This window comes from Sus scrofa, chromosome 13, assembly GCF_054392235.1.
Source record: "Sus scrofa isolate SSC_HxYL_T2T_F1_AM1 chromosome 13, Sscrofa_HxYL_maternal_Yorkshire_Landrace_v2.0, whole genome shotgun sequence".
Taxonomy (NCBI): Eukaryota; Metazoa; Chordata; class Mammalia; order Artiodactyla; family Suidae; genus Sus; species Sus scrofa.
In genome coordinates, this window is record NC_139395.1 from 46,777,791 (window position 1) to 46,792,226 (window position 14,436).

At 41.1% G+C, this 14,436-nt stretch overlaps 1 protein-coding gene and 1 long non-coding RNA gene across 4 annotated transcripts in view; one reads left to right on the plus strand and one right to left on the minus strand.

Moving 5' to 3' along the window:
* RHOA (ras homolog family member A) overlaps positions 1-14,436 on the minus strand; it is a 72,723-nt gene that overhangs the window by 21,239 nt on the left and 37,048 nt on the right.
* LOC146397315 (uncharacterized) lies at positions 6,228-13,151 on the plus strand. The gene is made up of 3 exons (XR_014823165.1): positions 6,228-10,441; positions 11,000-11,783; positions 13,026-13,151. It is a non-coding gene; the product is annotated as an uncharacterized LOC146397315 (long non-coding RNA).

Genomic DNA, 14,436 nt, shown 5'->3' on the forward strand with positions numbered 1-14,436 from the left:
TGGGAAAACTGGACAACTGCGTGCAAATCAATGAAACTGGAACACAGCCTCACACCATGCACAAAAATAAACTCAAAATGGCTTAAAGATGTAAGACAAGACACCACTGAACTTCTAGAAGAAAACATGGGCAAAACATTCTCTGACATCAACTGTACAAATGTTTTCTAAGGTCAGTCTCCCAGGGCAACAGAAATAAAAGCAAAAATAAACCAATGGAACCTAATCAAACTGACATGCTTTTGCACAGCAAAGGAAACTATAAAAGAAACAAAAAGACAACCTACAGAATAGAAGAAAATAGTTTCAAACAATGCAACTGCCAAGGTCTTAATTTCTAAAATACTCAAGCAACTTACACAACTCAACAGCAAAAAACCAACAATCCTATTGAAAACTGGGCAAAAAACCTGAATAGACATTTCTCCAAGGAAGATATACAATGCCCAACAGGTACATGAAAAAATGCTCAACATCACTAATTCTTAGAGAAATGCAAATCTAAACTTCTATGAGGTACCACCTCACACCAGTCAGAATGGCCATCATTAATAAGTCCACAAATAACAAGTGCTGGAGGGGTTGTGGAGAAAAGGGAACCCTTCTGCACTGTTGGTGGGAATGTAAACTGATACAACCAATGGAAAACAGTATGGAGGTACCTCAAAAAACTAAATATAGAACTACCATATGACCCAGCAATCCCACTCTTGGGCATATATCCAGACAAAACTTGCACTGAAAAAGATACATGCTCCTGTATGTTCACTGCAGCACTATTCACAATAGCCAAGACATGGACTACACAGACATAAAAAAGAACAAAATAATGCCATTTGCAGCAGCATGGATGGAACTAGAGAACTCTCATACTAAGTGAAGAAAGTCAGAAAAAGACAAATACCATATGATATCACTTACATCTGGAATCTAATAGATGGCACAAATGAGCCTTTCCACAGAAAAGAAACTTGCAGACTTGCGGTTGCCAAGAGGGAGGGGGAGAAAGGGAGATAGACTGGGAATCTGGGGTTAATAGATGCAAACTATGGCATCTGGAATGGATAAGCAATGAGATCCTGCTGTATAGCACTGAGAACTACATCTAGTCACTTATGATGGAGCATGATGGAGGATTAAGTGAGAAAAAGAATGTATATATGTATGTATGACTGGGTCACTTTGCTGTACAGTAGAAAACACTGTAAACCAGCTATAATGGAAAAAACAAAAATCATTTGAAAAATAAAAAACAATTAAATACATAATTAAATAATAATAATAATAATAAATTAATTAAATAACATGTTTATTTGCAAACTGAAAAACTGTTCTAGCCTAAGGTACAGTTCTAAAATCTTTCATTTTTAAAGAGGTTGCTGAAATGTAACTTGTGCAATAGGGAGAGACAACAAAAGACTTACTCATTGCCAAAGAGGCCCACGAATAAACCAAACACCATTAGCTTAAATTTCTGCCAGTAAACATATAATAGGCCAAATTCACTAAGCAAACATGTCAGGAAAAACCCCATGCCCACTGACACCCAAAGAAAGGCATGTGATATCCAAATGGTCAGGGGGCAAGGGGAGAGGGGGAACAAGACAAATGTAGAAGTAAGCTCTGCAGTAGTGTTTGTTATATGTGTGTCATACAGTGCAATATATATAAGTATTCTATAAAGTGGGTATATACACTCATAAAATCCTTCTTAAAAAATACAGTGGTAATTACTTTGTAATGTAAGTGTTTCAAATCAATACTCTACACCTTAACTAAATGCTATATGTCAATTACATCTCAAGCTAGGAAAAAACTATACAAATCAATAGTTTGGGTATACTACATTTTATTTTTTTTTAAATCTTATTGGCATATAGTTGACTTAGGTGTGATAATTTACAATTTGTCACTTTAACTATTTTAAGTATATAATTGTGATATTATGATTTATAGTAAAAAATGTGTGTGTGTATACACAAACTCACATAAATATATGGTTTTTATCCCAGTTCTTAGCACACAGCTCCTAAAACTTCAGTAATTTCCTAAGTGATATGAGCAATAGGAGTATTATTTGTTATATTCGAGCAATAGGAGTATTATTTGTTATATTCGGTCTTTTATGCTCAAATAGCTCGAGTTCCTGAAATAGCTCCAGAGTGATCAAGGTAAAGAGTGTCCATGGAGTTCCCATTGCGGTGCAGTAGAAATAGGTGACTAGCATCCATGAGGATGAGAGTTCAATCCCCTGCCTTGCCATGGGTTAAGGATCCGGTGTTGCTGTGGCAGTGGCCGGCAGCTGTAGCTCCGATTTGACCCCTAGCTTGGGAGCCTTAGGTACAGCCCTAAAAAGCAAAAAAAAAGTGTCTTCTTGTTATTTACAAGCTCTTTTCAACCATACCCGAGTTTAAATTAATGAGATGGTGTCTGGAAAATCCTTAAAGGATGAGGGTGATTGCCAAGGGAACCAACTGTGTTATTAAAGAGTTGGAACTTTCAGTCCCCCCATCCCCAATCAAGAAAGAGGCTAGAGGTTGAATTTATTACCAATGGTTGGTGATTTAATCAATTGTACCTGCATAATGAAGCCCTTCCTAAACCTAAAAGGGTGGGTCCAGAGAGCTTCCAAGTTGGTGAACACAAGGAAGTGTGGAGAGTGACATCCTGGAGAAAATCATGAAAGCTTTGTGCCCTTTCCCAAATACTTTGCACCATGCATCTGCCTGTTTCTTTCACTTTTTTTGGGGTGGGGTTAGGGCCGCACCGGTGGCATATGGAAATTCCCAGGCTAGGGGTCAAATTGGAACTGTAACTGCCAGCCTACACCACAGCGACAGGAACACCAGGGTGAGGCCAAGGACTGAATCCTCATCCTCTTGGATACTAATCGAGTTCGTTACCTGCTGAGCCACAAGAGGAACTCCATGCCTGTTCTTTTTATAAGAAAGTGGTAATCTAGTAAGTTAAATATTTTCCTGAGGTCTGTAAGCCACGCTAGGAAATTAATCAAACTCTAGTAGGGGACTGTGGGAACTTGGGTTTATAAAGCAATAAAAGTAGACTTTTTTGGGTTTTAAATGACAGATTCACAAAATTTTTAAAAGTTGACTTGATTTAGGTAAAAAATTGAAATTTCATTTAACAAAAATTCCGCTTGCTTTGGTAACTAAACCAAATTTCTTTCTTTCTTTCTTTCTCTCTAGATCCTCAACCCACTGAGCAAGGCCAGGGATCGAACTTGCGTCCTCATGGATACTAGTCGGGTTCGTTAACCACTGAGCCTCAATGGGAACGCCCCAAATTTCTTTCAAATAAAATTACTCACCTAACAAAATTCTGCTATTGTCTTTAACCTCAAAACATTAGGGACCCAAATTTAACTAACCAGCTTCATCTCCATTGTCTTACAGAATCTCACCCCTTGAGAGCACTTAAATTTACTTATTTACATTGCTCTAAAGAGGTGAGACATTTACTTACCTGGCCCAGGTTAAGGTAATGAACCAAAAACCTGCAACTTAAACCACCTCCATCTGCATGGGCCAAGAGCTACTGAAGAGTACTGAGACAAATTTGGCAATGATCATTTAACATTATTAATAGTCTTTAAGCAGAAAAATGGCTTTCTTGAAATTCATTTCAGGACACAATCTATATGGGTTCTCCCAAAATAAAGTAGCATAAGGTATTACTTACAAAGGACATCTAGCATAGGATCTAGCATCTCAACCTCTTTCCTGAAAAATTTCACTGGCAATCATCAAAGTACCAGCGAGATAATCAGCTTACTCAAGCCACAAGCTAGAATTTTTCATGCTCCCAGTGAAAGCATATGGCAGCAGCAAATTTGAAGTGATGCCCAGTACTATCTGTGGCAGATGCATTCTGCTCAAGTCCTAGCATTAAGGCAAAGAACTCTGATCTCCACATAGGAAAAGCAGTTCTGAGACACCAAAAACTTTAGTTTGTGGCTCACGTTCCTTATATAGTCTCAAAGTTATATTCTCCCAACCCTGTCTTTCCCATATTATTATTACTATTATTATTATTACAGCCACACCTGTTATATATGGAAGTTCCAGGGCCAGGGACTGAATCTGAGCTGCAGCTGCAATCTACACTGCGTGTTAAGAACCTCACTAGTATCCATGAGCATGCCAGGGACTGAATCTGAGCTGCAGCTGCAATCAACACTGCGTGTTAAGAACCTCACTAGTATCCATGAGCATGCGGTTTCGATGATCCCTCTCCTTACCCAGTGGGTTAAGGATCTGATGTTGCCGCAAGCTTCAGTGTAGGTGAACACCAGATCCTTTAACCCACTGCACCAGGCCAGGGATTGAACCTGCACCTCTGTAGGAATCTCAGCTGCTGCAGTCAGATTCCTACCTCACTGTACCACAGTGAGAACTCCTGTCCCAACATTACTATTGGTAAAGGCTGTGTTCCAAAATTACTTTGAGCCATTACAAGCTGATCTGTAAGCTTTTGAGTGCTGCCCCTGATTTTTTTTTTTTTTTTTCCTTCTTTCTAGGGCATATGAAAGTTCCTGGGCTGGGGTCAAATTGGAGCTGCAGCTGGTGGCCTACACCACAGCTATAGCAGATCCAAGCCTACACTGAAGCCTGCGGCAACGTCAGATCCTTTACCCACTGGGTAAGGAGAGGGATCATCGAAACTGCATGCTCATGGATACTAGTGAGGTTCTTAACATGCTGTGCCACAATGTGAACTCCCTGCCCACAATTCTTATAATGTTCTGCTAAAACTTTATTTGACCTGGGATAATCTAAACAATTGAGGCTATTTCAGTTCTTTTGCCTTACCAAATTATCTGCATAAAAACATTTCCTTATGATAACACAAATGGAGGAATGGGAGGAGTTCCTGTCGTGGCGCAGTGGTTAACGAATCCGACTAGGAACCATGAGGTTGTGGGTTCGATCCCTGGCCTTGCTCAGTGGGTTAAGGATCCAGCGTTGCTGTGAGCTGTGGGGTAGGTCACAGACGCAGCTCGGATCCCGCATTACTGTGGCTGTGGTGTAGGCTGGCAGCTATAGCTCCGATTAGACCTCTAGCCTGGGAACCTCCACATGCTGCGGGAAACAGCCCTAGAAAATGCAAAAAGACAAAAATAGTAATAATAAATAAATAAATGGAGTAATGGTAAACCCTGAATACAAACCATTGTCTTATTCCTAATACTGAGAATTCTACTTTATAACAATGAATTGAGAACCCATTTGCAGAAGGGAAAAATTGTTTTCCTATATGGAATGAAAACAAACAACAAGCCAGGACCTATCCTGGCCTTTCTAAAAGTGCCCCTTTCTTTCCCAAATCAATTCTGATATTACAAACTTCAATTCCTTGAGTCATGCTCTCAGCTAGGTGTGAGGAAAACCAACAGACTGTAGTAATAATATATAAAGTAACAATGATAGGTTCAACTCTTTCAGTTGCATTTGCATTATATAAGAGCCTATAAAGCCCAAATAAATATCTAGTAGATGATCATTTCATGAGTTGAACCTTCCTTGATTATTCTTCAAACACTCTCGAATAGTCCATACAGGCAAAAAAAAAAAAAAAAAAAAAAAAAAAAAAAAAAAAAAAAAAAAAAGGTGGAGGGTTTACAAAAACACAGAGAAAGAACAAAGACTAACTCTTAAAAGAGGGAAACAATAAAGAAAACTATGATACCAAGCACAAGAAGTGTTAAGAGAACTAATGAAGACCTCAGGAGTTAATTTTTTTGGGTAAATGAAAAAAACTACTTAAGGAATTTAACAAAGTAAAATCATGCAACCACGACCAAGATCAAGAAACAACACAACTCAAGTTCCTGCTGTGACCCAGCAGGTTATGAACCCAAAAGTATCCATGAACATGCAGGTTCAATCCCTGGCCTCACTCAGTGGGTTAAGGATCTGGCATTGCCATGAGCTGTGGTGTAGGTCACAGACACAGCTTAGATCTCACATTGCTGTGGCTGTGGTGTAGGCTGGCAGCTGCAGTTTCCATTTGACCCCTAAGGCCATCGGCTCTAAAAAGGAAACAACACAACCAATAACTCAGAAGGGGACCTGTACCCCTATCTTCCCGAGTCATTCCTGGGCTAGTCTGATTTCTTTCACTGTGGATTGGTTTTGCCTGGGTTTAAATTTCTTTGCTGGATTTTGAACTTTGAGTCTACTTTAACAGTCTTAAAGAGATTCAGGTTGTTTCTTTTTTTTCTTTTTTGCTTTTTAGGGCTGCACTGGCGGCACATGGAGGTTCCCAGGCTTATGATAACACAAATGGAGGAATGGGAGGAATCCAAGCTGTAGCCGCTCACCTATACCCACAGCCACAGCAATGCCAGATTCAAGCTGTATCTGCAACCCTACACCACAACTCAGGGCAACACTGGATCCTTACCCCACAGAGCGAGGGGGCCAGGGATCGAACCCGCAACCTCATGGTTCCTAGTGTGATTTGTTTCCGCTGCACCATGATGGGAACTCCCCCAGGTTGTTTCAAATAACATTTGGTTTACCTTCAGTGCTATTCAGTATTCTGCTTCTGCCTTTTAGGAATACTGCTATGACGAATCTTGCATGTGAATTTGATATCTTATTAAATATTTTTGTGGGCCTATACCTAAGAGAATGTTTTTAGTACTTCAGAACATACTACTAAAAACACTCTTACCAGCAGTAAATGAGTTCTAGTTGCTTGCCATTCAACAACACTTTTTACTTAAATTTTAGCCAGGTTGGTGGGTGTGTAGTGATAGTTCATTGTGGCTTTAATTTGCATGTCTCTGATGACTAATGGTGTTGAACACCTTTAGAAAGCTGCTTTTGGGAAAAGGGATTACTTTGAACTAAGAAATTCAATCTGACTGGGAAAATAAGATACCTATGAAACATTCAAGATGTAGATTGAGATTTTATTAACACACAGAAGCCAAAGAGTAACAGAATAGGTCAGATTATCAATCACTAAGAAGCAGACAAAAAGATTTCAGGGAGTTCCCTGGTGGCCTAAGAAGGTCAGTGCTATGGCTCAGGTCACTGCTGTGGGGCAATCCCTGGCCCAGAGAAGGTCAAGAAGTTTTTTTCTTTTTCAGAGAAACTATAAAACTCACTAAAAATTATTCTGGGGTACCTGGTAGGTTAGTGCTTCATTTTACGCGTAAGGTAAAGGTAGCTACACATACACTAAACAAAAGTTCTCAAGGTTTAACATACATCAGAATCACTTGAAGGGAGAGTTTGTTTAAACCCAGATTAATGGACCCACTCCTAGAAGTTCTATTCAGTAAATTCTGTGGGAGAGCCAAGAATCTGCATTTCTATCAAGTTCTCAGGTGATGAAAACCACTAGTCTGGGAACCACTTTGAGAACCACTGAAGTGTCTTAGATTGTCAATTAACAGGATTATTTCATTAACTGAGAACTAATGATTAAATAATTTAAAACACAGGCCCTTAAGGAGTTCCCAGTGTGGCAGGTGGGCTAAAGGATCTGGAGTTGCCTTAGCAACTGCAGCTAGTATTCAATTCCTGGCCATGTGCCACAGGGTGGGGCCAATTAAAAAAAAAAAGTTAATCAAGTCAATCATTAGTGCCTCACAATATCTGCTTTTGGCTCAGTGAACAGTGATTTTTAATCTTCAATCTAATTTAATCTAGGAGGATTCTTGAATGTTGTATACTAAAGTGCAAGTGCTAGATAGCTTCAGAAGGCCTCCAGGAAGCTATTCAGACAAATGTGAGTCAACATCATAGTGACACAAAAATAAGGAAATCACCAAAGACTGCCTTGTGAAATGGAGAGAACTAAATGTTAATGCATCGTTGTAGTTTACCTACCCAAGTGTAGGAAGCAGCCACTCTAACAGCTGAGAAAAGTCTGAAGGACAGACCATTCTCACACTGGGCAACTAGATAAGCAAATGAGGCAGGAGTGCAAATAGGTTGCAGTCACCACAGGGAATCATTAGACTAGTAAAAAGAAGTGTGAAAAGAGCTGTCCATCACCCATCAGTCTTCCTGATGGGTGCAAGAGCTTCCTGAAACTCAGAAAGCCACAACCCTTGCTTGACACTATCTGTCCCCCAGTGAAAGTAAACAGACCTAAGACACACTAGAACCAAATTGATGACTTCACAGAACCCAAACATACTTGGCATTTGGCAGTTCCCTTCCTCTGGTATATAAATGACATTATCTAAATGGCTAGAAAACTGGGGAAAACGTGAAATAACGTTTTTATAACCCAGGACTCTTGATCAAATATATCAAAAATTCAGTTAAATGGCAATGACCCAGAGTAATCAATCACCCTAAGTTACATATTAATTGAATCTTTCACAATGTCACCAAGATTTGCCTGGATAGGCAAAAGAGAAAAGGACTCCAAAACCTGCAGGACTGCTTCCTGACATTTGGGATAGAGGAGGATGAGAGTAGAGTGTTTAGGGATATGGACTCTAGAACAAATTGTTTATTAGTTCAGTGTCCCTTACTTGTTAGCTGGTGATCTTAGACAAGTTAGCCTTTCTGTGCTTCGATTTCCTTATCTGTAAAATGAGAATGTTAGGCTCTATCCCATAGGGCAGTTATGATAATTAAATGTGTTTATTAAAAGTAAAAAGTTTACAACGGCACTATTTGTTTGCTATTTCTGGCAATTTCCCGTTTATTTTCTACAAAGTGGTGGGAGACAAGGCTTCACCTTTAACTAAATGCCTGTGGTTCCAGGTGTAATTAAGGAGAAAAAGGAAGTCAGGGAGAAGGGGGTTGGAAAAAAAAGAAAATCTGACACCTCTTGATTCCAAAACTTACTACAAAATAGCAGTCATCAAGATACTGTGGTACTGGAGTTCCTGTAATGGCACAACAGAAACGAATATGACTAGGAACCATGAGGTTGCAGGTTCGATCCCTGGCCTCGCTCAGTGGGTTAAGGATCTGGCGATGCCGTAAGCTGTGGTGTAGGTCGAAGACGGCTGGGATCTGGTGTTGCTGTGGCTGTGGTGTAGGCCAGCAGCTGTAGCTCCAATTAGACCCCTAGCCTGGGAACCTCCATATGCCGTGGGTGCGGCCCTAAAAAGACAAAAGACAAATAAATAAATAAAAATAAAAAATAAAAAAAAGATACTGTGGTACTGGCATAACAATAGACCTAGGAACAATGACAGACCTAAGAACAACGAAATAAAATTGAGAATCCAGAAAAAAGCTCTCACATTTAGGATCAATTGGTTTTCAACAAGACTGCCAAGACCATTCAATGTGGAAAGAAAGTGTTTTCAACAAATTGTAATTGAAGGTGTAGTAAACTCCAGGAATCTATCCCTTTCACTGAAATGACATAAAACGCTGGGAGAAACCATCTGAAGCAAGGATTTTCAAACTCTGAGAGTCCAACAGAACTCCTGCAGTGTATAGGGGAAGTATGATGAAGAGGCTAGTTAAGTTTCAGCTTTGTGGTAGGAGCCATCAAAGCCATTCGCCAAGTGGAAGGAGGGCAGCAATAGGGGGACCAGTCAGGTGCCTGTGGAGGGGCTTGTTGAAGCCAGGATGGGTAATAAAGCCCACATCCTCAAAAAGGCAGGATTGTGTGTTTTGATTACTCTGACTGTTGGGAGCCAGCATAGAGGCCAATGTTTCCAACAAATCTAAGCCAAAGTGGCTGTCTAGAAAAGGGTATTTAAAGACACAGTACAACTGACCCTTGAACAACACCCTTGAACTGCATGGGCCCACTTATATGTGAATTTTTTCCAATATATATTACAGTACTACACAAGCTGCAGTTGGTTGAATCCACAGATGCAGAAAAACTGATATAAAGGGCCAAATGTAATGTTATACATAGATTTTTGATGCACCGGGGAGAGAGGATTGGCACCCTCTAAGCCCTGGCATTAATTTAAGGGTCAAGCAATGGTACTTATTTTTACATTTTACATGCCCTTGTGGGCAGACATTTAAGGAAATCTGTCAGGTCAGCAAGCTAACACAGCACAAACTTGAGTGATCACATACAACAAGGAATACATGCTGCAAAAACATTCATTAAAGTCAGTTAGTTCTAGCCCTCAACAAGCAAAAATCCAGAAATCCCTGAAAAAGTGGAGAATCTGATTTCCAGAATTACTACAACATAATACTCAAAATATCCAAGTCTCAATTTCAAAATTAGAAAATAGGAGTTCATGTCCTGGCTCAGCAGAAACAAACCTGACTAGTATCCATGAGGACACAGGTTTGATCACTGGCTCTCTCAGTGGGTTAAGGATCAGGCATTGTTGTGGCTGTGGTGTAGGCCAGCAGCTATACACCTCCAATTCAACCACTAGCCTGGAAACTTACATATGTCATACATGCAGCCTTAAAAAGCAACAGTAAATAAATAAATAAAATAAAAACTACAAAACATAGGAGTTCCCACCGTGGCTAAATGGGATTCAAGGCTTTTTAAAAAAAATTTTTTTTTAATTTTAGTTGATTTACAATGTTCTGTCAATTTCTACTATATGGACTGGAGGCATCTTGGGAGTGCTGGGACACAGGTTCCATCGCTGCCCCACACAGTGGGTTAAGGATCTGGCATTGCCACAGCTGTGGCTTTGGTCCAGATTACACCTTGGCTCCAGAACTCCATATGACGCAGGGCGACCAACCCCCGCCCCCCCAAAAAATCCATAGACATTAAAATTAAATCATCTTAATTTTTTTTTTTTTCTTTTCTACGGCCACACCTGTGGCATATGGATGTTCCCAGGCTAGGGGTCCAGTTGGAGCTGTAGCGGCCAGCCTACGCCAGTCACAGCAACTCAGGATCTGAGCCACATCTGTGACCTATACCACAGCCCACGGCAACGCCGGGTCCCCAACCCACTGAATGAGGCCAGGGATCGAACCCACAACCTCATAGTTCCTAGTCAGATTCGTTAACCACTGAGCCATGATGAGAACTCCCATCTTAAATTTCTAATGAGCTGAAAAAAACCATGAAAAAAAGAACTAGAGAAAAATCAGGAAAATATCGAATAAAGTGAGAATAAAAACACAGGGTGTTTGGGGTTTTTTTGGTTTGTTTTTTTGGCAGCACATGCAGCATGTGCAAGTTCTCAGGCCTAGGACTGAACCAGAGCCACAGCAGTGATTATGCCAAATTCTTACCTATTAGGCCACCAGGAAACTCCAGAGAAATCATTATTATTACTGTCATATTTTACTTTTTAGGCTGTACCCACAGCATATGGAAGTTTCTGGGCCCAGGGATCCAATCTGAGCCAGAACTGTGACCTATGCCACAGTTGCAGCAACAAATGGATCCATAACCCACTTTGCCAGGCCAGGGATCAAATCAGCACCTCCACAGAGACAGGCTGGATTATTAACCCACTGTACCACAGCAGCAACTCTCAAGAAATTACTTTTAAAAAGAGTCACACAGAGACTCTGGTGTTGAAAAATGTAATATCTGAAATAAACAACTCACCAGAGGGGCTCAACAGCCTATTTGAGCAGGCTCAGTGAACTTAAAGACAAGACAATTGAAATTACCCAAAGAGCAGAAAGAAAGAAAAATTAACAAAGCCTTCATGGAGTTCTCATTGTGGCTCAGCCGATTATAAACTCAACTAGCATCCATGAGGATTCGGGTTTGATCCCTGGCCTCGCTCAGTGAGTTAAGGATCTTGTGTTGCTGTGAGCTGTGGCATAGGCCAGCAGCTGCAGCTCTGGTTTGACTAGCCTGGGAACTTCCATATGCTGCAGGTGCAGCACTAAATAATCAAAAATAAAAAAAAGCCTGAGGAATCTGTGATACTCTCAAATACACCAAAATCTGAAAAGGGAAAGACTGAGAAAAGGATAGAAAAAAAAAAAATTTGGAGTTCCCGTAGTGGCGCAGTGGTTAAAGAATCCGACTAGGAACCATGAGGTTGCGGGTTCAGTCCCTGCCCTTGCTCAGTGGGTGAACGATCCGGCGTTGCCGTGAGCTGTGGTGTAGGTTGCAGACACGGCTCGGATCCCGAGTTGCTGTGGCTCTGGCGTAGGCCGGTGGCTACAGCTCCGATTCAACCCCTAGCCTGGGAACCTCCATATGCCGAGGGAGCGGCCCAAGAAATAGCAACAACAACAACAACAACAAAAAGACAAAAAGACAAAAAAAAAAAAAAAAAAAATTGAGGAAATCATGGCCAAAATGTCTAAAATCTGGTGAAAAATGCAAAAACAGTTGGCTTTCCATATCTGTGGATAAAGAGGGCTGACTGCACTGTGCAAGTTTATATACAGGTCTTGAGCATCTGCAGGGGGTATGGGTGGGTCCTGAAACCAATTCCCTACAAATACCAAGGAATGACTAAATACACATCTAAGCAACTCAAAGAATTGCAAGCATGATAAACTCAAAGAGATCTACCTCAAGACACACTTTATTTTTTAATTTATTTTTTATTTTAAAAATTTGTTTTGTCTTTTTAGGGCCATACCCACAGCATATGGAAGTTCCCAGGCTAGGGGTCTAACTGGAATTGTAGCTGCCGACCTACACCACAGCTCACAGCAAGGCTGGATCCTTAACCCACTGAGCAAGGCTCAGGATACTAGTCGGGTTCTCTACCACTGAGCCATGATGGGAACTTGCCATCAAGACATACTTTAGTCAAACTGCTGAAACAAAAGAAAAAGAATTTTGAAAGCTGAAAGAGAAGGGACTCATCTCATACAAGGGATTCCCCAATAAGATTAACAGCTGACTTCTCATCAGAAACCACAAAGGACAGAAGGCAGTGGAACAACATACACAAAGTGCTGAAAGGAAAAAAATGCCAACCAAGAATTTTGGGTGTATCAGGAGTTTCCATCGTGGCTCAGTGGTACCGAACCCGAACTAATATCCCTGAGGATGCGGGTTCGATCCCTGACCTGGTGTTGCTGTGCTGTGGCAGTGGTGTAGGCTGGCAGCTATAGCTCTGATTAGACTCCTAGTCTAGGAACTTCCGTATGCCACAGGTGAAGCCCAAAAAAGAAAAAAAAGTTCTGTGTATGCCAAAAAACCCTTCAAGAATGAAGAAGAGGAGTTTCTGTTGTGGTGCAGTGGAAATGAATCCAACTAGGAACCATGAGGTTGTGGGTTCGATCCCTGGCCTCGCTCAGTGGATTAGGGATCCGGCGATGCCATGAGCTGAGGTGTAGGTCACAGATGCAGCTCGGATCTGGCATTGCTGTGGCTCTGGCACAGGCCAGCGGCTAAAGCTCCAATTTGACCCGTAGCCTGGGAACCTCCATATGCCGTGGGTGCGGACCTAAAAGGACAAAAGACCAAAAACAACAACAATAACAACAACAACAACAACAAAAGAATGAAGGAGAGAAGTTCTCTTTTGGAACAGCAATGTCACTGCAGTGGCACAGGTTCCATCTTTGACCAGGAACTCACACATGTTGTGGGCATAGCTAACAGAAAGAAAGAAAAACAAAAACAAAACAAAACAAAAAACACACACTAGGCAAAGGTAACTTCACAGGTTAAGCATAAAAACCAGTAGTATAGTATTATACCACTGGTTTGCCAATTCTCTATTTCACCCATGTGATTTTTTTTTTTTTTTTGTCTTTTTGCCTTTTCTAGGGCTGCTCCCACAGCATATGGAGGTTCCCAGGCTAGGGGTCTAATTGGAGCTATAGCTGCCAGCCTACACCAGAGCCACAGCAATGCCAGATCTGAGCCACGTCTGCAACCTACACCACAGCTCACGGCAATGCCGGATCCTTAACCCACTGAGCAAGGCCAGGGATCGAACCCGAAACCTCTTGGTTCCTAGAGGGATTTGTTAACCACTGAGCTACGACAGGAACTCCTATTTTACCCACGTGACTTATTTACTTATTTTGTCTTTTTGCCTTTTCTAGGGCCACTTCTCACGGCATATGGAGGTTCCCAGTCTAGGGGTCTAATCCGAGCTGTAGCTACCAGCCTATGCCAGAGCCACAACAACTTGGGATCCGAGTTGCGTCTTCGACCTACCCCACAGCTCATAGCAATGCCGGATCCTTAACCCACTAAGGGAGGGCAAGGATCGAACCAGCAACCTCATGGTTCCTAGTCGGATTCGTTAACCACCATGCCACTACGGGAACTCCTACCCATGTGATTTAAAAGGCACATGCATAAAACAATAATTACATGTTAACAAACGTACAATATATAAAGATGTAACCTATGACAATATAAAGTGGGAAAGACAGAGATGTATAGGAGCAGAGTGTTTATAAAGGGCTGAAGCTAAACTGATAGTATTTAAATCACACGGTTGCAAATCTGAGATTTTAATTGTAATCTACTAAGAAAATGACCAAGATAATAACTAAACAGCACATGCAAATCCATCTTTATCAGTAATCACATTAAACATAAAGGATT